Genomic DNA, 23,405 nt, shown 5'->3' on the forward strand with positions numbered 1-23,405 from the left:
GAGTGCCCAGAGCAGCTGAAAGGATTGCTGCCTTATGCAACAGGGTCCTGGGTGTTCAGTGTCCCAGACTGGTCCATTCACTTCTTACTTTGCTTCTTCAAAAGTTCTCACCAGGATTGCCCCTATTTGCTTTTCAGTATAATTCAGGTTGTTTCCCCTTATCTGATGGAATATCGCAAAGTAGAAATTCTGCAAACATTCAGTTCTGGTTTACTGCTTAAAAGAGATTCTGGCACTTACTGTGCCACACATTTATCTCCTCCTTGTCCTGTGTTTTGCAATGTGTGAGTACTTACAACATCTCCTGCAATCTGTGCAGGATCTCTCTGTCTGCTGGGCTTCTGTTTGGAATCCATCTATTGCACACTGTCCAAAAACACAGTCTCTGTCTGTGACGTGATTCACTTTCCCCCCATTCTCATTCTAAATTTGCTCTTTTTCCAGGGAATTTAAACACCTCCTCCTGAATGCCAGAGAGTGACAATGTGCTTTTCTTTCCCCTAACATCAAACTGGGAAGAAACAACCTCTGTATTAAAATAGACAGATATACCTGTCTGCTTCATTTATTTTACTGCATGAAAACAACAATGACAACAAAAACAACAAAATTAATCATCTGTAGGGTGAAGGACTGTTAGAGTCTATTCAGGCTTTTGCTTTCTTTATGGGCTTCTTAAGTCACTTATGAGGAGAAATTCAAAGATATCAACATATTATAGAAAGGCTTCATTTTCTATAGTGTGGAAGGCTGCCTACAAGTAATTTTGCCTTTAAGGGAAATTAGATACATTTGTCTTCTGTAGTACATCTGCTGTGCTGATCTGCATGGCCAAATGGAGGTTCCTAGGTAGGTGTAATGGAGTGAAAGCATTCGCAGTGGTGGAGAACAACTTGGGATGCTCACCTACACAGGGCGGCTTCACCATTCAAACCACCTTTTCAAGGCTTGTGTCTTGCATGAGGACAGAGAAGCTCCATATTTTGTGATAATGAAGTTTCAACATAAATACCTTAAAGACTATGAAGTGTTTTGATGCTATAGCAGCGACTACAAGTGAAAAAGAGAAACAGATATTTAGGAATAAATAACAAAACATATCTAAGATCAAATGAATGTAGAAACTGAGGACTTGAAATACTGGCAAGAAATATTTAACTCAACCTTTGATCACACAGCTACCAATGGAGGTAAATTCCACAAAGCTGTATCTAAAAAAATCAAAGATACATCTTATATCTGAAAGGAAAAAAAAAATATATCCAAAAGTTTTCAAGGGCCAGGAGTAACCAGAATGCAGTGGTGCCCAGTGAGCAATGGCAGCTCAGGCCGACCCTTCCTCCTGACTTCAGCACAGATTGATGCTACCTGATTGGGCTTCCCTGGCTTCTCATCACGAATCTAATTATGCCTGATTTGGGGGAGCACCAAAACAAATGTGAGAAGCAGAGTGAATCCCAGAGGTCTTCCTTGATTTGATGTTTGTGTGCATAGATCTCTGAACTCCTGCGTGCGGCCCTTCCCTAGGACTGGGTGTGCTAAAGCCATGCTGGAGCCTGCAGGGCTCGGGGCTCTTGGTGGCTTGGATTTTTTATTTTCTCCTTCAAATAGCTGTAAATCTTTGGGCTTTCCCCTTGTCCACTGACTCTGCTGGAGGCAAGTGAACAGCAACGCACACAAATCCCAGCCCTAGTGAGAGAAAAAATGCTGCAATAAGCCTTATCACACACACTCCCTCCTCCCATTTACTCTCCTCTCTCTACGCCGCCGTGCCAGTTCCATGACTTGTCAGCACAGGCAGGGATTTATCTCATGCCTCTTTAGTTCCCTGCTATTTGCTTGCAGGACTCAGACAAGTGAGAATGTTATGACTGGCTGCTCAAGGATGGAGAGAGAACTGCTGTTATCCCTCTCTCTGAAAGCAGCATCCATCAGCCTGCACAGTTCTGCCTCTCACTGAATCTTTTTCTTTCTCCCTGTATTTTTTTCAACTATACTGAAGAAACATAATCCCTAAGAGACGTAACACTGCCCCAAACTGGCACCACCCAGTTTCCCCATGGGGTTTCCCTGTAGAAGCAGTGACACGTGGCACTCATTGCCAGCTCTGTGTCACTGCGATGCTGCTGTTCTGCCACCCAAGGTTGTGGCTCAGACATCTGCTCTGTGCTGTTCTGCTTACAGCCCACCTATACAAGTACAGGAACTGCTGTTTAAACAGAAACAGACAGCAAATGAATGGACTTTTAAATCTGGGTCCACACTGCTTGGCTGTTTGTTTGGTGACAAGGTTTCTCTCTGTGTCAAAGAGATTTTAAGCACTCACTCTTAAGGAAACGCATGATCAGATAAAATTAGGATGTTGCCTTTAACCTCATGTGACTTCTATATAAAGTGCAATGCAAGGAGGAAACTTGAAAAGGATTAACAACTGATATTTCTACGAGCCACCAAGGCCTAGAATTCTACAGCTGCTCCAATTTTTGGCATTTAACAGCTGGGAAACTGGGGTCTGGGTCCTGGAGATGGGTTAAACACACAGCAGGGCTGGTGCAGGGGAGACTCCATACAGTCTCGAATGCAGTGGTACACAGATGAAAAATCCCCCAAGCTGTAGACGTTAATCACCCATTAGATGGTTGGTAGCATCCTGAGATGGAGCAGTGAGTACAGCCAGAACGCTGCAGTATTTCTCTGAGCTCTCCTGTGCCTTTAACTGTGGTGACAGTTCCTTAGCTGCTGTGCCCCTCACCAGAGGTTCATTTTCTTCCCCTGGGACATCACTCAGAGTAATTGTCCCCAGTAATAATCGATAAATCCAAATTATCTTGAATAAAGCCAGATTTATTTAACGCAGTGTAACAAATAGAAAACCAGAAAGAAAATCCATGTAAATGCAATTTAAAGAGAACAGACTTGTCTGAGACTATAGACTACGCAGTAAGCACTGCAGCTGGCCAAGATATTTTGCAGCATTGTGTAGGGACTGGCGTGTTAACTCTTTCTATTTTGGATAGTAGATTTCTGGCTTGGGAAACCTTCAGGTTACACAGGGGCTCCTTCTCTTTAAGACCTTCTCTTAAGCACAGTGATGCGGTTCTCTGTTTATTAACCCGCCTGGTGAATAAGAAGCACTAAAAATGGAGGCAATTCTCTAACTGGAAAGTCATTTTGGATAATGCCACTCTGGCATTTCTCATGGAAATGCCTTGAAGGCTTTTTCTTTTTCTTCCCTCAGACTGGAGCCCATCAGAATATTCTCTGAAATCATCTATTGGCACTTCAGCCTTTGGGCCTCAGTGACTCGAGGAACAAATTCATACCCAATGATTTTTGACATCAGATTTCCTCCCCACAGCTTAGAAAACAGAGTGTCATTCTCATTTTTCCATCAGCTGCCTGTCTTTTTTTTATATATATATATATATCTGTTCCTAGAAGAGTGTTTCTCAGAGGCTGTGATTTCAAAATGCCATTTTCCTGGGACTGCTGCCTTCCAGGGCTGCTTCTTTTTGCAGTGACAAAAGTTTCTCCTTGAGCAGTACTGCCGCTGAGACTTCCTTCCCCCAGCTGAATAACAGTTATCATTTACAGTCAGTGTATCCGTGCTCTTCTCTTTGCCTCTGTCACTGAGCACACATGCTTAGTGGTGCCAGTGGGACTTCTCACCCTGGACCACTCCTTCAGACCCTCTTCCCTATTTATTCAGCTTTGATTCTTCTCTATAAAGTGCAATGAGAGCTTACATCGTCCAGAAGCTTCAAATAGATTTCAGTGGGAGTTTTTGGGTGTATTTATACTTCCTTTAACTTTTTCTTGCATTAGGTCTTTCAAGGCTAATGTGCAAAGCCACCCATGTAAGGTGATGGAACTGTGACGCCATCCTCCAAGCACCCACCATTGGAGCCCCATGGAGGGATGTGGCGTTTTGATTGAAAAGAAAGCTTGATGCTTTGGTTGTTTAAATGCAAAGTGTTTCTTTTAGCTTGCTGCAGTGATCAAGCAAGCCATTCCATGAACCGTGCAGCTTCGGAAACCTGATCATTTCTATGTGCTCATGCCTCCAAGCTGAGGTCCCACGCAGCTTCTGCATGAAGGTATCAGTTACACTTTCCCTCTCCTCACAAAACATTTAGAACTTTAATAATTTGGAGGCCCATTCCTCTGCCAAATGCAGTTAAAACCATCCAACTGTTTCAAAACTTCAGCGTGCTTACACGCGTGCCCAGAGTGTGAGTGTGCAAGCCTCAGTTCCTTAGAGAGCAGAGCTATAAGGAAATTGGCCTCCGTGATCAAAACTGATAAAAGCATTCAGGGTTTTTAACAGAGCAGATCAAGGCTGTTCTTATCTGGTTCTTGATTTTTTGCAGAAAAAAATTGCAGTGACCCCTATCTTCATATTTGTTTATGTCACTAAATGCAAGATTGCCATAAGTGAAAAAGTATGCTGTGATGAAGCATAACCCAAAATAGCTGCGGATGCAAATAATTCCCCGTCTGAAAACATCATTTGACGATGTTATTGTGCACTTCTCACAGTGTGTGTATTTAGAATTTGCGGGCAGCTTTTAGCATGCACACAATTCTCTACAGACACATTCCTTCTCACGCCTGACCTCCGTTTTACATGATTTTAAGCTGTTTTCCTCTTAACGTGAAGCTATTCCCAGTGCATTTCAACAACATATTTAGCATGCCATTAATTTATATATATATATATATATATATATATATATATATATATATATATATATATTTTAACTTCAAATCTCATTCCATCTGATAGCCTGGCAGCTCTGAATACAACCAGTTTCCTTTTCATTACCAGTCTTTGAAAAGAGGATGAAGGCATCTTGGAGCTTTTGCTGCCTTTTTTCTTTATCGTTGTGAATTTCCCACTTTGTAAAAAATAAGAAAAAAAAGAAACAAACCCACAGAGGTTGTTGTGTGCAGTGCACAGTCAGAGTGAAAAACAGTGTAACTATAATGCTCAGATTGAACCAAATGCTGTCATTACATTGCAAATAACTGAGCAGATTTGTAGCTATCCTCTGTGTAATTATTTTGTTGTTTTCTTTCGTTAAGTCATTTCTGCAGGTTGTTTTTTCTTTTTCCTACTTGCTTTGTTGTTTCACTGTTACTTTTGATTTGCTCCTCTCCTCTCCTCTCCTCTCCTCTCCTCTCCTCTCCTCTCCTCCTTTTACTAGGTTCTTGCAAGGCAGGCCAGGCCTATCTCTACTCCGAGATTCCTGTAGGTGTTAGTAACAGAAGAGACTTCAACGATCACTTTTGCTGCTTGTTTAGCTTCCCTGAGAAGTGGTGCATTTCAGTAGAGTGTCTCTGGGAGAGCAGATGCACTGAGCACAGCTGAGACCCGCTGAGAAATGTGTCTTCCACAGGAGGTGTTGAATCATCAAAATCAAACTTTCCTAAATGAGAGGGTGAGTTTGACTTTAAATGGTTACTTTTTAAGTGTTCTGCCCTTTCTTCTGAAGTCACTCCTTGTATTTTTAAAGTTGACTTTTGCTTTTAGCAGAAGACTTTACATGTTCATTGGCCAGATCTTGCATTGGAGGAAACTTCTGTTTGTTAAAGCACTTGAAGAGGGTTGTTTTCATACTGTCGTCCTACTTTTGGATAGGAAAATATTTCAAAGCTCATAATCTGGTGGCGTGGAAAACACTTTCCTTCCACTTTGCTTTTTTCAATGGCTGCCTCTGTTGAAATACTATTCTGTTTCTTTTTCCTACTACCCACCAGTAATTCATTACGTTATTAGGAAATGGATGAAGGTTGAATAAATCATTTAATATAGTATTTTCCAAATTCATATCAATGCGAGCTCAGGTGTGTGGGATAGAGAAGGTGATTACCATTTTCAACAAGTAACAGAAGTAGAACTTAACAAAATGCCCTACAATCAATATATCTGTAGACATGCAGCTTCCAGCTCCCTGGATGTGGCGCTACCTACATCACTACAAATCATAAATGGTAGCTGTGTGTGGCTGGGATGTGTTTTTCTATAGGATTTAAAGACCGTCCAGGAGTATTGTCTGCTTTTTTTCTCTGAAGCATGAAATGAAATACATCATCACCTAAAGGAAGGCAGTTTATGCTGCTGAGACCTTTCAGCTCACAAATACGGAGCCGTTCTTTTAACAGCTGCTGGCTGGCTGGATCCCCAGTGTGGAACGGCAGCTCCTGAAACCCTACAGTCAGTGTTGTTCATCAGCTGAGCAAAAACTGCACATGCTGAAATGCTTTGCTGGCAGGGAAATACAGACTGAAACAGTTTGCAGCCTGTGGAGACCTACACTGGGACTTGAACATAAAAACCACCACCATAACAACCCCTCAGTTAATTTCCCCACCTTCCAATCTGTGCAAAGAATGCAAAGCCTCCTGGACGTGCCCAGCCAGCTCTGCCAGATATCAGCAGGAGCAGCGAGCGAGTAGATGGAACCTCACTGAAGTTTGGCTGCTGACCTGAGGACATTTCTATAATGTGGGGCTAAGGGACAAAGAGTTTTATTTAGCTTCTCTACTGGAGACACTGGTAAAGCATGTAATCTACCTTAAATGTTTAAAATATGAAGCTTATACTGTGATCGTGCCCACTGGTGTCTTTAAAACACGGTCATGGAAGTCCGTTTCTGCTTGATTTTTAGGAACATGGAATGGTAATTGCATGAAAAAAACAACTATATTCTTTCCATGCTCTTTCTCCAGCTCTTACTTTATGCTACTGGTATTAATGAGGATTAGTGCAGGCTTGAATGAATAAAATATAAAAATGTAAAAGAAACCCCTAAAAGTCTTCATGCAAGCTCAGAGCTGGAGGGGTGGAGAAGCCCAAAGAGCAGCAGAGAGGTGAGAGCCTGACAGGACCCAGCTGGCAGCAGGAGCTGCAGGCTCTCACTCAGCAGATCTGTTCTTAATTACCTGCCTGTAAATCAGGATTCATTTCATAACTCTGTGGAGCTGGGTGGCATGAAGGCTGCAGTGGCTGCGAACTGCGCTTCTCCTCCTCTGCGTGTGTTTCAGCTGCAATTACTATCACTTTCTCTCACTAATTCTACATTTTACTTCACAATCTAGAACTGAAACATTCTCCATGCAAAGACGCCAGCTCCCAGCTGCAGCACAGTGCTGCTCGGAGGTGCCTGGTGCTGAGCTCCACCTTCCAACACCAAATGAGAGGGAATGCAGCGCTGTGCTGATCTGCTTCTATTAGAAATATGAACGAGGACTGGCTGAAAATTAAAATGAAGCCCAAACATAACAGATGCGTGTTTGAAAAAAAGGCTTTTGCCAGTTTTGAGCTTTACACAGTAAAAGCCACTGCAGAAGTGGCTCAGAGACACACAATGCTGACACTTTTCCGAGCTGAAAACTCATATGTCAACTGTTCTTTTCTTCAGGGTTGTAGGCTGGTATCTTTTATTTTAGAGATGCTGGATTTTGAGGTCCTGTTTTGGTGCCCTTAGAAGTGTGTTCAGATCAGAAAATTCACCCCATTCAGAACCCTCCAAGAAGTAATTTAGGTAACTTTTCATTATAGGGTTTATCTAACTTCAGCTTGTTGTATCCTCCAGCAGCATCCCTTTGGTTCCTGTATGGTGTGAGTGACTGGCTGTCTATCATAAAAAAAAGCCAACAGTGAGCCTCTTCCATCAACCACCCTTTCATTTCTAATTTACATCCACTGACACCAGCAGATATATTCCTTATTTTTGGCTCCTAAGACAGAAAATTTTCATACATTCATCATTAAGCAGAGTGAATCAGTCCGTCAAACACAAGAGAACTGGGTGCAGGCAGGAGCAAGGTCTAAGTCCACACCTTTGGGTTCTAATTTCAGTTCAGTGGTGTTGAAAAAGATCATCCTCTGTGAAACAAGGTCAATGCAACAGCAGCAGCTCGGCCTACAGAGCACTCTCATATGCCTAGCTATTAATCATCCCATTTCTCAAGTTGTACCAACCAGCCTAACTCTGGAAATATCATTAACAAGTGGCTAAGTGTTAAATTGCCAGGCATTTCCAGAATAAGGAGGGAAAGGGAAGAAGAATGAAAAGAGCAACTTTTTTTTTTTCTTTTTTCTGAAGTCTTTATTTTTTTGTACTCCAGCCAGATGGAATTAGGGCAATTGTTCACTTGCAAATACTATGGAGATTAATGAGGTCCAGAGGCAGAGCCACGGGAAAATAGAAATGTAAAAAAGCAGAGTTTCCAAAAATACAGCCACCACGATACCATAGGGATGGATTGGTTGGAATGTTTCATCTCAGAGCTGGCTTTGCAGGCTGACTCGTGTTCTTTGCTTATTAAAAACCTGAACCCTTTTCTCCTTCTCCCAGGCCCAGCACTGTGCAATCAGAGCTCATGCTTACAGACACACTCCTCTGCCCAAAGAGTCATGGGCAGAACTTGGCCAAGTGCTTAAGAATACACGTAAACTCATCTAAATGCTGTAGGTTTTTTTGCATTTCTTTGTTGAGTTCTCTTTGCATTAATTTATGTTGCTCTGTTGAAATGTTTTCTAAGGTTTATGGGAGAGGCAGAGAGCACGAGGAGGTGGTGGTGATTGAGCTGGAGGCCCAGGCGTGGATTTGGGTGCTCATGTGCACCATTAACTCATTCTGCTGCTAGCAGAGGCTCTTCAGTCAGGAGCTGGATATGGATTGACATATGTACAACTCCGAAGAGTGAAACCCTCTTCCTCTCCAAGGTCAAAAGGAAATTTCCACTCAATTGCAAACTGTGAATGCCCAGATTGCACCCTCAGACTTAATTCCTGCCCACGATGGGAAGTGCAGAGACTCTTCAGCTTCCCACACCACATGAGGACGAAAAGCTGCCTTACAAAGAGCTTTTATTACTTCTGCTTGTGAAGTGCTTTCACAGCAGTAAAGACAATGCCTAAAAGAAAACGGGAGTGATACACCTGCTCATCCTTACCTCTCCTTTGAAAGAATGAAGACAACATAGCTGGCAATTACTGCCCACTTGAAATTGGCACGTGATTAGCATGTCTAGCTACGGACACAACATCTGCAAATGAGACACCCAGTTTGTGGGCCCAGCTTTCTTGTGTGCCCATGGTCATGATAGTTCCTTCATTTCAAAGTCGTATATGAAGAAATGGGGGCTTAGACATTTTTTTCTTCTTTTTGCCGTGTATCTTTTGGGTGTTGTTTTAAACAGTTTCTATTTCAATAGTAAATCTAAATCAGTCTTTCCTAAGGCAGTAAATACTGTTCAATAGCTTTGCTTTAAACCATTAGATGCGATCAGAACCTTGCTGTGTTAACAGAGCATAGAGAAAAAAAACACAAGGCAACTACTGAAAAAATTCAATACTCAGTGCACGGGACAGTCACATTTAAAGCAGCTTAAATAACTCTCTTGTTCTACCTGCTGTTGTGCCACACACAGGTCTTGTCACTTTAAATCTTCATTTGGCAATTTTCTGTTCTGTAACTGTAGGGCATATACTTGGATCCAGAGAAGTACTCGTATAATATTCCGACAGCTGTTTCCTTTGCTAGCAGTTTATTTAAGCACATTATTTGGTGCAATTTAGACCTCATTCAAAACTGCTTCAAAAACTTAAAAAGCCTCATTTCTCCCCCCACATGTCTGTCTGTCTGATACCACTCCAGTCTTCAGAGCTCTCACTTCACAGTATCATTTCTGCCATAGTTAATCAAACTCCAATAGGAAAGGCAAATGCTTTCAGGCAAGATTTAACCTTTATATGGATGCCAGAAAATCTTTGGACATAGAAAGAAATAAGAAGAAATTTCTTCTGTTGAGAGAAGCAAGAGGAGTGTACTGCTTTTATTTGCAAGGGCTGCTGCAGAACTCAGCTTATACAGAACAAATCAACTCATTTGTATGAGAGATGATTTAGGTTTAAAATTATAAGGAAAATTCTTTTTCTTTACGCTTTAGCCTCTGGAGACCAGACACTTCATCTTAGATAATCCTCAGATACCCAATGCCTGTTGAAAACAGCAGGAATTAGGTTCTTCAGCACGGTGAGAACAGAGGTTTTCTGGAGTGAAATGATTTTAGAGAAGCAGATGGAGAGAGGGGTGTTATCTACCAGCCCTTTAGGGGTGTGTGTGATGGCAGAGATGGCAGATCCCCTCCTCCCTGTACTTTCTGCCCAAAACCCGGTGCCTAACATGAGCTCTCAATATGATACAGCACCCAGTGATGAGGAAGGCAAAGCCAGCTTTGCCGTGGCGCTATATGTCTTGAAATCAGAGTTTCTGACCCAGTTTCCTGAGTCCCACCAAAGGCAGATCCATGCATCCTGTCCTGTGCCCGCTGCCTCCTGCCTGGACCTGTGTGTGCTGCAGGAGGGGCTGGCATCACCCTTCCTGCTGGGGCTCGGCTGCCAGATTGCCATCTCCCAGCAGTAATTACACTAACCAGCATTGCACAGGCAGGCACTGCATCCTTTGTTTTTCTGGGGGGGGAGCAGGGAGGGGAAGGTGGCTGCTCTGGCAAAGATGTGAAGCATGTCAGACCTGCTGCACATCCCCCAGTTCTGAATAGGTCCCCCCAGGTTGGTGCTGCCCCTGCCCTCCCACTGCTATCGTGCTGCATCTGATGTGGCAATGCTTCCTGGGCTGTAAAGCAATTTGTAGCAGGCATTGGAGCACTTGGTGGTTAGCAGTTGAGGGCAGGCAGTGCTGCACCCATCTGGCCCTCACAGCTCAGCCTGGCAGATTAACCCACCTGCCAACATCTCAATGAGTTCATTTTAAGTAAATCTAGTCTGCAACTCGGGCACAATACTTGTGCATGCCATCATTTAGCCAGCACCGCATCCTTCTCCAACCCATTTGCCATAGGGAGACTGATAGGTGGGACAAAGTGCCTACGATTTCACCAGTGCGCCAAGCACCTGGGCAAGTCGCTCTAAAAACTTGGTGACTCATTTTATCCATCTTTGTAATGGGACATTCCCTTTGTCTTGGCACTGTTGAAAGGCTTAATAAGATCTAGCAGAGACATGGGGCAGGGCCAGGATGCATTCAGCGTCTCTTAGGGTTTGGTCATGAGGTCTTGTTGAAGCCAACCTTGCTCATGAAAGGAGAGGCAGAAACTTTCAAGAGTCTGACAGGACTGCCCAGATCAGGAAGTGCTTTCAGCTGGAGAATTTGGTTTGCAAAGTGCTTTGATGCTCTTTGGAGAGAAGTGGCTACAACATGAAAATTCTTGCCCTTGCCCATTTTAATGAAATATAACCAAGTTTATTTTACTGGGTTTTACTTCAGAATATCCCTTCGTGTTTGAAGAAAACAAAGTGGCTTTGTCTGTTTTGCTTGTGAGATAACAGAAGCATTACTTTTGAAAAAGTAATCCTCATGGCATATTTGTCCACTCACCAAGATCCCCGCTTGGCCATAGGTGTGATCAATTCACAAATATCACTTCATCACGTCATGTTGCTTTGTTAAAATGGAGTCAAAACAGTAGTGCATGGAATGGCAACATGAAATCCCTGTTGAAGAAAAGATTCAAGACAGCCCTCAGTGGGTAAAGTGATGTGTACTTGCTTTTGGGATAAGAAAAGGGGTGATCCTTCTGGATTTCTTGGAACCCAGACAAACCATCAACTCTGGCCACTACAGCACGATGCTGAGCTGATAGTTCAAACTTCCAGTCAAGTCAGAGAAGACAGCCCTTCTCTTCAACACAATAACACCAGGCCCCACACCAGTCTGAAGACAGTGGAGTACCTTGCCAATCTTGGCCAGACAGTCCCACCTCACCCACTGTATAGTATGGATTTAGTGCCTTCTGACTTCCATCTGTTCAGGCTGATGAAAGATGGGCTGCATGGGCAACATTTTCCTAGCAGTGATGCTGTCATAGCAGCTGTCAATGCACCTCCACTGGTACAGATTTTTATGAGTGCAGCATTCAGCTCTTGTTCACTGCTGGCAAAAATTCACAGCTAATGGCAGTGAGTGCGCTGAAAAACAGCATTTTGTAACTCAGAATTTGCTCTATGAAACAGTGTTATTGTGCTTTTTCTATCTGTTGTAGCTTCCATGGAAATAAATCTAATTACATATATACATATATATATGTATGTATGTATGTATGTATGGTAACTGTTGAGTCACAGCTGAAGCACTGATTGAGCACCTGGGGAAAGCACCCAGTCAGCCCTGGGAGCACAGGTGAAAGCAATTCTACTGTGGGACCAGAAGGGGTGGAGCCTGTCTGCACCTCTGTTAGATCCCCATTTAAGGCCCGACTGCCACTATGGAAAGACATCTGATTGGAGATTTCTCTTCTGAGGAGTTTTCCTTATAAGCCTCAATCTTCAGAGATGGGTAAGTGCTTTTCCTTTGTAATGTGTTTTAAGTCCCTTTGTCATTATGCCTCCTATATCACCATTCCACTGCATTGTTTTTTCTGATTGTTACATATATATATGTGTGTGTGTATAAAATAAGTATTTTAAGTTAGTTCTGCATCTTGATCATTTCTGTTCCTCAGAAATTCTAAAATACAGGAGACCCTGGGGTAAAGGGCTCCTGTTTGTCCCCTCTCTTTCCTATGAAGTACATAGACCAGGCTGTCTTGTAGACTTTCTTTTATCCTTGTGGGAGCTAATAGTGGCTGCTATACTTTAGAAAGAAATCTGCAGGCATCTCTTGTTTTGCTCCTGGTTTGCTTACAACCAAGTAAAACTAAAGTTTGGAAATCCTTGTGACTTTTGTCTTCCTGATTTTTCTTTGTGCATATGATTGTTTTTGGAGGCATTTTGTTTTCGTAGTGATCTCACAAGCCACTTTCTTTCTGATATTGTGCAGTCTGAAAAGGATTCCCAAATCAGCAGTACAGAAGTACAGCTCTGCAGTTCCAGTGCATGGGCTTTATGTTTGGTTGGGAAGCAAAAAAGTAGCTTTTCACATAGCTCACTTCCTAACTGTAATGTAAAAGATCATTTTTTCAGTATCTGTAAGAGCATGGTGCCAGGCAACACCATGTTTTGGATTGTCTCTTTCTGTACTGCATGTCCAAGTACTATGCAAGCAAGTGAACCTGTATGTGCAGTTGGCCATCAATGTTGGGTTCTTAATTTCTTCCAGCCTTTCTGGTTCAAGTGTACCAGCGAGTTAGCAAGCAGTGATTTAATGATGAATAAGCCCCCTTCTTCACTTTACGTATCTGCATGTCTCCTGTGCTCACACTGTTGCTGAAACATGATTCAGGTTCTGTTACAAATTGCTTATTTTATCTTGTTATGTTATGGACCACCTTGTATGGCTGGGATTAATCTGCTACACAGGCAGAGTACTGGAGGGGAAAACCAGAACTCAGCTTCTGAATGGGAAGGTGACTGGGGCAGAGACTATGCGAGCTTACTGAGTGTTACTGTCATAAAACATCTGTGCAGTGTAGTGCAGATAACCAGAAAGAAATGTCTCTCCTAGAATGATGGGAAGAAAAGTACAAGATATTTCTATATCTTTCAGACTCAAGGCATCATATCTCAACCACTGATTTATCTTTGAGGATTTCCCTTCTGTACCATAATATCAAAGCTAAAAATAGGTCAGAGAAAAACCCACCTCTTTTAAAATGAGGTCTATTTTGGGGATTGAGAGAAAGCCACTGAAAAATCCCAGATCATTCTGCCAAGCCTATGAATTGCAAATAGCAGTTATGCTGGCCCAAGAAAATCCTTATATTCCAAATGCTTACTGTTATCTTCTCTGTGATGTTGTTTGAAGGTGTCAAGCTGTGGTGAGCTTAGCAGACACTGGTTATTTTCTTGGACAAGGCAATAACTTTCCTGAGAGACATCTTTACACCAGAGACAGCGGGAAACTAATTTGTGTGCTGTGTCTTTTTTGGTGTAACTCCTCTTTCCAAGAAAGCTCAGGGAATGATACCATGCTCAGATTATTTTCTTGTTGAAGGCAGGAGAAGGATTGTAACGTAGTATTTTCCCCTCTGAGGGACTTCATCCCTCTTTATCCTGAGCATAGGGTCACCCTCTCAGATGGCCAGTGGGCTGTGTCCTGATGCTGAGAGGGATTTGGTCCTTATTTCAGAAAGACCTCCACCCTTGTTTTTGCAGTGTGTGACTCCAAGCAGAATCAGCTTCTGCTCGCTTATGATAGACTGAGAAGGTTGGTGAGGAACGAGTGGGGATTCTGCAGGTGAAGAGCAGTTTTCAGAAGTACTTATTTCTACATCTGTAAAAATTACAGATATTACTATGCAGATGGATAACACTCTGCTCTTTCAGGTGACTCAGCTAGCTTTTTTCCACCTAATCTGGTTTTCTTTAGCCCAAGTGTTCTGCTCTTGGAGTTGCTGATGGCCATGGTTATCTGGCTTACACATCCCCTCAGCTCTGCTGCAGTGTGTTCTCCTGCAGGGAGTGCTGATGCCAGCAGCTTCAGAGTGGGACTTTCTACAAGAACTCTTGCACTTAAAATTCTGCTGTTAACAACATTCAAAATATGATCCGTTAATCAAAAGCATATTGCTAAGAATACTCCCAGTGCTTCTTGTGTTAATTCCAATAAAGAATAAACTTTTAGGGCAATATGTAACTTGAGTAAGTTTTCAGTAAAAAATATACACAAAGAAAAGAAAATCTATAACTTTTAAGTAATTTAATCGAAAGGATACTTTTACAACCTGCCAAGTATATTTTGGGAATGTTGTTAAACTAATGAATTCTGAGGAATGACACCATTTAGATTCAATCTGATAATAAGCACAGAGACATCCCTTGTTGATCTCAATTTCTTCCCACTGGGAGCCTTATTAAACCTGGTAGTGAGTCTCAGAAAGTTTTTGCTAGGAATGGGCTGTTAAGACCAAAGGAATGCTATGCCATTAGAGGTGGAAACAGGCAAAATATTGGTGATAAGCAAGAACAATTTGAGGGAGTTGGGAAATCTTAAAAAGACCAAGTTCCTTTTGAAGGGCAAATCAGAGGAATTCTCAGCAGTAAAACAAGTCTTTGTTTCACATTCTGTTCAGCCTGTTTAACAGAGAAACATGATAACTTCAGTGACCGGTTGCACATCTCAGAAGAGCTCTTCAGCACAGTCCTGCTGTGATCATGTCCTGACCAACGGTGCACAGCTTGTGCCATCTCCTTACTGGAATGTCTACTCATGAAAGGTGGAAACATTAAAAAAAAAAAGAAAAAGTAAAAGAAAAATGATTGTGTTCATGTATAACTTGTGAGTTAAAAGAGACACTTCTCCATAGAAAAAGTCCACAATGAATAATTCAACTTGCTATACTAGTTACCGTGAGCCCTGCCCTAGTTATCCAGCTGCAGAATGATGAGTTAATGAATGCTATTGCTCTGACAGAGTGGGAGGAAGAGTATGATTTCAGTAGACTTCGTACATGTCTTTCTGCAGTTTAAATGTCATTAAATGCAGTTATTAAAGCTGGAAAAGCACATCCTTAGTGTGCAGTACATGAGGTTTCCAATTAATCCAGTTGTTGTTCCCTGTGTGTAGAGTTCAGCAAGTTTTTTTTTTTTTTTTGATTTGTTAAACCCAGTCTTTGCTTCCTTGAACTGGAAGTTACCTTTGCATATGGACTCCCCAAACAGTCAAAAAACGATAAAGGAAAAACCCCTAAAATTAGTAAGAGCTTGACCTGAAGGTCTGCATTGCATTTGTAGTAATGAGGCTTTGGTCATCAATGAGATTCTGGGAAGATGTAATTTCCTTGGGGGCTGTTGTGCATCTGATCCACAGTGTTGTCTCTTCAGATAACCCAGTTCTGTGCTCTGTTGGGATGTGTCAAATTACTATGTTTCTTGTGCATACAGGGAAGAAGAGTTTGCAAGCTTTTTAAGCGTAGGATGCATAAAAAATAAGGAAGAAATATTTTCCTTCTCTGAATGCACAGCTAAAGAAAAATGTCCAAAACAGACAAAGGGTAGAGACAAGTCAGGTATGACACAAGTGAAACAGATCTGGCACTTCAGGAAAACAAGACTGGGGAATGCGGTGCAATACGATGACTTCTTTCACCCACCTTTTCTCATGCACCTCCACAAGCAGTGGCAATGAGGCATCACAGTCTTGCACTGTCACCCCAGTGATCTGGCAGGGTGTGTGTTATGTCCCAATAGTGTGGTGTGATGAATGTTCAGTGTGAGCTTGGAGGGCTTTGCTGTACTTGAAGGTTTTGACCATTCCTAAGCAGTGGTTGTTAGGAGCAGGTTGGTTTTGGACAGAGGTTTGTAGTGGTAAAAATGAAATCACATCTGTATGTGTGCTAATGTAGTCCTTACTACTGCCACCATCAATTTCTTTTGCTTTACATTTTGACATGAGCAATATTCCATTTGTTGATTTTGTGTTCAGTTGGACTTCAAACTCTTGAGCTAGGAAACTTGTATTTCATATCTGCAGCTACTTATATGTTAGAAGCATCTAGGGGGAACTTAAGAGCTCAGCTCCAGCCCAGTTATACAGCCCTGAAAGTTCTACTAATCGTGGGTGGGAGAAGTGTGGCAGCTCTTAGTGCTTCCAAATCTCTCCTCTACCAAGTGATAACACAACTTTCACTGTCAGTGACCAAACAGGGTTTGCTTTCTCACCTTTCAGAAGTTGGTGAGCTTTTCTATTTACTCAGTCCAGGACTAAAGAGTTGAATTTATGAAGGTCTGAACTTTGGCTCCTGTTCTCACTGCACAGGCAGAGCTTCCCTGCTGTAAATTCTGTGCTTTCAGTGTGTGCTGGCTCATCTCAGTCTGCTGAGCAGTGTTTGCAGCAGCTTGTGGCTTGAGACCTGTCCCTTAAGGTCAAATCGGAGGTCACTTTTCCAACTGCTAGTTGAAAAATCACTACAGCTGGGCAAATATTGCAGAAAGCATTTATCTATGAGAGGCCACGTGTTTGCCTCAGTGATACTTGCTTTCTGCAAACATTCACATAAGCAACCTTTTGTTTGCACAGTAAAACAAAGTATTGCAAAGGCCATACACTTGCTACTTTCACTTGGCTATTTGAAAAGACCTTCAAAGGCCTGGACATACGGACTAACAGAATAGAATTATTTGATTATCATGAAATTTTGTTGTCCCTTGGGAATGAAAAAGAAAATCTCAAAGTATTGGAGGATTTGTGACAGAATTCTGACATCTGATAATGAGATTTAATATCTTTATCTCAAAGATCAAAAAGCATAATCTTTCCTTAATTCAAAAGGGCATATACAAGGAAGAAATCATTGAAAACAGTAATGTTTTCAGCTGTTGAACTGGTGAAAGCTATGGAGTAGGATACAGATTATAATCCTGATCAGTTAATGGACACATTCTTCTCTTTCTAGGTGAACTCCTCATAGAACAGGAGTGGGAAGTTTAAAAGAAATTAGTTTGCCACTAATGAACTTCAGTACTGATGTCTGGAACAACAGAGAGACCTGCTTTATAACACCAACAGTCACATCTTCCTACCCCCTGAAGTATGAACCATCCTCTACCTATGGGGGACTTTTCTACTGTCACCTCACATCCTATTCTCAGTCATTGTTCCACAGAAAAGAACCAATTCCACTTGTCCTTTTCCTGCATGTTCTGCACTTTGCCTTTCACAGCAACCACTGTCTGTTCCCTGCCTATTTCTCACTCCATCCCTACACTCTGGCCTCCCTCTCCTTCACCCACAGCTTTGTGCCCCCTGGTGAGGTGCTCGCAGCCCTGCTATGTTGTGGTGCATGGCCAAGCCCCCACCTCTGCTCCAGGTAGCGCTCCTCTCTCACTGATCCCCCCCCATCTGTATCCATTTATCACCACTTTCCAACTTGTCTAACCTTGCTTACCAAGTCATTCTTTTTTGCAGCCAATTGAGAATTTTGCTATCAATGCCAGGCTTATTAACCCTAAGTCTTTTATATGGTTTTGTATGGGGAAAGACAAAAAAAGAAGAAAAAAGCCTCGTGGAAGTCCAAGTCAATTATGTCTGCTGCCTCAGCCTGTCAGCTCTCATCATCACCTCCACTCCAAGGAGTTAATCATATTTGCTGAGGATGACCTACTCTTTGTAAATGGATCCTGCTGACTGCCCTTGTGTAGCTTGCCACTGTAAGAGCTTGTGTGGCATCTGTAATCTTTTCCAATGCCAGGGGATATAGGAGAATATTTCCCTAATTTTGTCTTTCCTCCAGGCAACTGCCTCCTTATACCATTACTTTGTCACCCCTAGGAAGATGAGAGTGGTTTTTTTCTTTTCCCCTAAAGGCCTCTGCACAAATGACAGTCCCTATAGCAGGCACAAACACACAGAGCATAGTGATGGCTGATGAGCTGCTTAGCTCCAGAGGGAAGATGTGGGAAACCCAGCATGAGCCAGAAGAGGCCCCTGGCTGGGGACTGTGCCATGAGCCAGCAGCGGAGCTGGAAACAGAACTGGGGTTTCTACGGTCTCAGTCCTTCCTCTGATCTTATTTATCTGGTGAAAGTCCAGTTAGTCCTTTTGTCATGGTGTCCTCCAATAGATGAGCAAAAGGTACACAGCTACATTTATTTGGTGGGGAATTTATGTTCAAAAAAGGCTAATCAAGCAGCAGCTTGGAAGAGCAAAGCTGACACGAGTGATGAATGTCCGATGGGGCAGAGGGTGATTGTAAGTAATGAAATATGTCAATTCAAGTCATAATAAAAACAAGGAACTGAGGAACTGACAGGGAGGGTGGAATCCATCCTGGCTAGTATGATCTGCCTGTGCCAGCTCCCATAGGCTGTGCTGTGTCCCTCACTGTGGGGGGATGCACAACCTGTCACAGGCACCACGTTTAAGGTGTCTTTTCCTTTTTGGTGAAGAAGCCGCCTCAGCAGCAGATTTTTAGAGCTCTAATATGAGTTGATGGCAGAAAGGCTTTACTAATTATGGGTTTTGTATAGTGAAATGCTCCATTGGTTTTCTAAGAACAGTTAAGTTCTTAGAAACTTAGCCTTTTCTTGTCTACCCTGTAGCACCGTGTAGAACATGAGCCTATCTCCAAGAGTCCGAAATAGAAGAAGACAATGTTGTCTCTGGACTATTATACTAGGGATTCTGCCAGGTAGAGCCTTGTGTTGTCCCTCCCAGCTTACCAAAATGGCCTCAGGGAGCAGAGAAGCTCCGTACCTGCTGATCTCAATCATTCAGCAACCACTGCAGCCAACCTGTACCACACCTCTCAGAATTACTGCCTCTGAATCATAGTAACTGAATATATGGAGCTTATGGTGTGAGGAAAGATGGTGCTGGAAAGATAAAAGGATATATATATGTGTGTGTATATATATATATATATATATATATATATATAAATGATGTAGAGGTTTTTGGTGTTTCTTTCTGGGCTACAGATCAGCATTCAAAATCAGCTCACAGAGCAGTCAGCAACAGCAGAGGAGTCCTGAGCATCAAGTGAAATCAAGCTTAGCCAAAAGAAAAGGAGAAAAGAAAATCAGTCCTAAATGTAATCCCTGCGGAGTAGGTTTGCACATCTTTGTCTCCAGTGGGAAGCATTTTTATATCAAAACAGTCATTTTGACAAAAGGGACTGTTAAGTGTCACTTCTCGCTAGTTAGCCATGAAATTGTCCTTAATATGTGCAGATATTTCAAGTACCACATAAATGTCACTCCACTAGCACTTGTATATCTGGACCTGGATCTAATTGTTGCATGATGTGAGGAGCTGCATAATGATGAGATTCCCATTGTAAAATGAGGAGTATTTCACTGCAATTCACAGGATCGGATCCAAATAAGCGCTGCTCCAATTTTATTGAGAGGGGCATGGATCCACCTGTTCCATGTTAACTAAAAATCTGAGATCTCAACTGATCTTTATGGGGCATCTGATATTCAGGCTTCGCGGGCTTTGCTGTATCTATTTATATGAATTAGGAGGTTTTGTGTGGAAAAAGGTTTGTGTTGTGTTTGGATGTACACCAAAGTCAACATCTCATCTCCCCTGTTCCCTAAAACCAACTCTGAAAACCAACTTTTTCCTTTTTCTTTTTTTCCCCCCTCATTCTTCCATCTGTATGTAGTTAAATGTAGAAGCCCTGTGAAGCCTGTGTTGCCTTCCTCTGTTTTCACAGCAGACTGTTATTGTAAGGGATGTTCCATGAAGTCACACAGAGCGTGCACTGTGTTAGCATCTGAGCAGGCAGTGTAAAAAATCAGATCTGATTCCGCCTGTGGAAGATAAATGAGCTGGGGTCCCCAATGCACGAGATTTGGTCATCTCTTTATGAGTTCTGAAGTACCTATTAGTGGCTTTGATGAGTGCTAGGGGAGATGGAGTCTACCTTGAACAATGTTAGAAAGCTGAATCAAATCACTCGAAATATCCTAGAGGGAGAGACAGCTTGAGCTGCTTATAGACACCGTATCCTTCTCCTCTATTGCCTGTGAGGTTTTATATGAACATTCCAAGGGGGGGTTGAAGGTGTGGAGGATAAAGGAAGCATTTTTCTTAGTGAGATCTCCCAAGATGTTTCTCACGTCTCCAACAGTTACTTCGCCAGCAATTTTATGTATGTAGTTAGACAGTTTTGATGAAGCTTTTATCCCCACTCTTACTTCCACAAAGTGGTGCCACCTGCTAAGATGAAGCTGGTGCAAAGTCCGCTGTAGAGACCCTTTGCTTCTGCTGAGGGCACATCAAGGCAGCCCCAAGGAGGTGCTTTGGAAAATCACTGTGTATTTTCAAAGAACTATTATCAGTTTCTGCCTGTGTGCCCTCCCATGCTGGCATATGGATTGTCAAGCACTGCAGAGTGTGGCCAAACAGTTAACACTGAGTTACTGTGGTTTAGGAAGTTGCCATGTGTCAGTGAAGTCACAGCAACTGCTCTTGGTTTTGTTTCCAGCAAAGCAGGATCACATAATGTGCCCCTGTAGGTTCAGCTGGGTGCTTGCCTGTTCCAAGTTAGGAACGAGTTTGTCTTCTTTGCCAAAGTACCTGGGAAGTTATAAGCTGTGCCCCAAATTGGTTGGTACAGGGCACTTCAGAATTGGGCTCAAACACTCCTAATGTCTGGCAGTTTGCTGCCTGTGTTTGGCAATGTCACGGGCAGAGGTGGAGTAGGGGAGGTGATGCAGAGGGACAGGAGCTGTGTACCCTGTGTTGTGCTGTGTCTCCTCCCATGCTGCTGGGAGCCAGTGCAGGGTGCTGGGGCCTTATGATGAGGTTGTATCTGTTTCACTGCAGGGCTAGAAGCTGCACCAGAGGAAAGGCTCCCTCCAGAAGAAAGAAACGAGAGAGGAAAAAACTGCTGCCTCCTTTCTGGGGATTGAAATGGAGCCATGGTGGTCCTATGGTCTGACCGGAGAAAGCCTACAGTACAGCCAGTATTTTACCATCCCAGAAGCTGAAGTGAGTTCAGAGGATAGATATTGCTTCCTTCTGCCAACAGTTGTGCTGCAAAGAGGGCTGTCCCTGTGCTTATCCTGACAGAAACATCAAATTGAGAGAGTTTGGAGAAGCTGAAATTTTTATGGTTGTGAAGCATTCTGGTATCCATGCCCTCATTCTGTTTAAATCAGGACACTCCAACTCTAGCCTCTTTGCTAACAGACCATAGCTTTCTCATCCCCAAGCTCTGTATCTTGCAGAGCCACTCGAGGCCTTTCTCAAAACAAATCTTGCTCAGGGATTAGGCCCTGAGATCCAGTTGAGCACAGTTCATTTTCTTTTAAATGCATTCAGTGGATATTCCAAAGCAGTTTTTGATGGTAGACATCTGTGCTGCTCACACACACCCAGGACAGCTCAGAGCAGGATTGTCTGTGCTCAGAACTGATGGTTGGTAGCAACTCTCAAAGCCCTGAACACTGCATAGCAGCAGAAGCTGTCACTGCCAGAACTTTCTTCACTGCAGGGAGCTCTGTAAGTAACATTCAGCCTAATTTAGAAGAAAAATGAGTTGAATTTGCAGCAAGAGTGACTTTTCTATAGTAGCCAATGAAGTGGTGCTCCAGGCAGTGCTAAGATCTCACCTGGGGCTGTGTGCAGTGACTGTGGGGACTGGGATGGAAATTGTTGGACATAAAGGACAGGCTCAGAGTTGGTGATGGAAACACAGCACAGTGGATCACTTGCCAGGAAATCAAGTGTTGCTTTATCCCTCTGGAGTCAGGACTGGCTTCTTTTCTGATATATTTACTAATTTATTTAGCTTTCCTAATTCATTTATTGCCAGGTACAGAACAGTCCTTGTCTAAAAGTTCTTGTGTTTAAAGTGTCTTTAGGTTTCTCCACTGTTTTATGCCTTCATAACAGGTGCTTTCTATTGCCCTCCCTGTAAGCCACTGTGGGACCTGTGACAAGTGCATGCTGATGCTGTAATACTGCAAGTCTGTTTTGATTTGAAGCAGAAGAATCAGACAGTGTAAAGAGATTTCAGCAGCAGAACACCGTAACTCTACTCTCTGTCTTATTTTCCTCAGCAGAGTGGAGCAAACAGTGAGCACTGTTTTGAATTTTAAGCCCAAACCACGAATTTCAGGGATATAAAATGATTTGATATGAAGGGATCCTTACAGCCCCGCTCCTGCTGTGGGAACAAAAGAACCTCAGAATCACAAAGGGAAGCCAGAAAAGCTTAGTTAAGCCCTAATGATTGCTGAAGGAAACCAGTAAAACTAAAAGGGGGAACGAGCCCCACTATAAAGCCACCCACCCGCTCCCACCTGATGGGGCTGCTCTGTGGCCTGTGGTTTTGAGTGCCCCATCCTGCCCCTCCCGAGGGGATGCAGTGGCAGAGGTTTTGCTGTCTTTTGCAGGGCAGAGGGACCGCTTGGCAGGAAATGAATTTCCCAGTCGGCATTAACTGGGGAGAAAAACTGGTCATGGAGTTTCCCACAGCTGCACCGAAGCAAAATAAGTCATGCAAACACGTGGAAGTGTTCAGAACTGTGGGCCTTTCATGGCACCTTCTGACTGCACAGGATGTCCTTCTGAACCAATGTCTCACCTCTTCTTCACCAGCCTGGTGTCCAGGCATCCCCCCATCTGCTGCTTTTGCATATATATGGTTGTTCCTTTGAGTTTCTCAGCCCTGCAGCTGGGATTGTCATTAACTGGTGTGCTCTACTTGTCTCCTGTCAGAATATTCCTCCTTTTCAAGTCATTTAGAAGTCACCTTCATTGTGGAGGCACATAACACCAGTCTGTCTTTTCCATGTTGTGGCTGTTGCATCATTTGGGGTCCATGCAGGACAGTGCAGTGACAAGTAGCTGTTGCTCAACATCCATCAGCAAAACTTCCTGAGATCATGGCATAGCAACAAGTACAGGCAGGTCTCCTTCATCTTGTGCTACTGTGTCTCTTCAGGGTATTATCTAAGCTTTGTTACCAGTAAAGTAATGCTG

The 23,405-nt window shown here is 42.9% G+C and overlaps 1 long non-coding RNA gene across 1 annotated transcript; it reads left to right on the forward strand.

Moving 5' to 3' along the window:
* Positions 1-12,216: 12,216 nt before the first annotated feature.
* Positions 12,217-23,120, forward strand: LOC107322889. The gene is made up of 2 exons (XR_001559084.2): positions 12,217-12,365; positions 21,243-23,120. It is a non-coding gene; the product is annotated as an uncharacterized LOC107322889 (long non-coding RNA).
* Positions 23,121-23,405: the final 285 nt, after the last annotated feature.

The sequence above is a fragment of the Coturnix japonica genome, chromosome 20, assembly GCF_001577835.2.
Source record: "Coturnix japonica isolate 7356 chromosome 20, Coturnix japonica 2.1, whole genome shotgun sequence".
Lineage (NCBI taxonomy): Eukaryota > Metazoa > Chordata > Aves > Galliformes > Phasianidae > Coturnix > Coturnix japonica.